Genomic DNA, 1,111 nt, shown 5'->3' on the forward strand with positions numbered 1-1,111 from the left:
TTAAGAACCAATTAGGTACACTACATCAACAACAACAACAACAATTATAGTCATCACAGAACAAACTGATTACTGACGTAGGAAACATGAAAACCGTAGTAAACAGTATACAGGAGAATTACGGAAACATTCCAACAGAGGTTACAAACTGTCAGATCAAATAGGATCACTAGAATTAGAGCAAAAACAGATCAAGGAAGATCTAAGCTTAGTAAAGGAAAGTCTAGAAGACACTACAATGGCACAAAAGGTGGTGCATGAATACGGCACATGCCTTACAGTGTAACGCCGGAAATGCATATCCTCCTATTTCCATCTAATGTACTATAATTTTTTTCCTTGTTTTGTTACCTCAAGATATGACATTTCTGTGTCTTTATATATTGTAATTGTTTTACTATTTGTGTGTATATATATATATATATATATATATATATATGCATTTATGTCGATGTAAAATTGGTTTGTGTTGTAAATATTATTTGTATTTTACGCTGGGTCTTGCCTAGGGAAAACTATGCTATCGAACAAATACATCGATAGGTCGTGTGAAGAACGAAAGTGTTTAGGATCTTTGGCAGTGTTAACTCTGCCGCGTGGAGCGCGGGCAGAGGGGAGTCTGGCTGGAGTAGTGCAGTGGAGCAGGTGTGTTGTGTGACGCTCCCGCGAGTTGCCGCGCTTTCGGGGTTGGGCAGCATGTAATTGCGCTCGACTTGCTATGGTAGTTTGTGACACGGTGTCGCGGACGGGAAGCATTAGCTGGCGCACATCAAGAGCCCGTTTCGCCTAGTGATCGTGAAACGTCCCCTTAAAAAAATTTTACATGACTGTGTTTAAACTGGCACACAATATTTTTAGCGCAACGCAATCTGACTTTCCACACACAATATTTTGTTAACGCAACGCAATCTGACTTTCAAAATTCTCTACAAGAGAATGGCCCTGACTAACATTAACCTGTACTTTTCAGAAATCACTTACCTCACAAAAATCTTGGTTACTCCCACTACTGCAATACAGCAAGCGCCACTACTGCCAGCTAAATAAAAGATTCAAACTATGGAAGGCACTAACTACTGATAGGGATAGTTAGCAAATGAAAGATATTAAT

Source organism: Schistocerca nitens, chromosome 1 (assembly GCF_023898315.1).
Source record: "Schistocerca nitens isolate TAMUIC-IGC-003100 chromosome 1, iqSchNite1.1, whole genome shotgun sequence".
NCBI lineage: Eukaryota > Metazoa > Arthropoda > Insecta > Orthoptera > Acrididae > Schistocerca > Schistocerca nitens.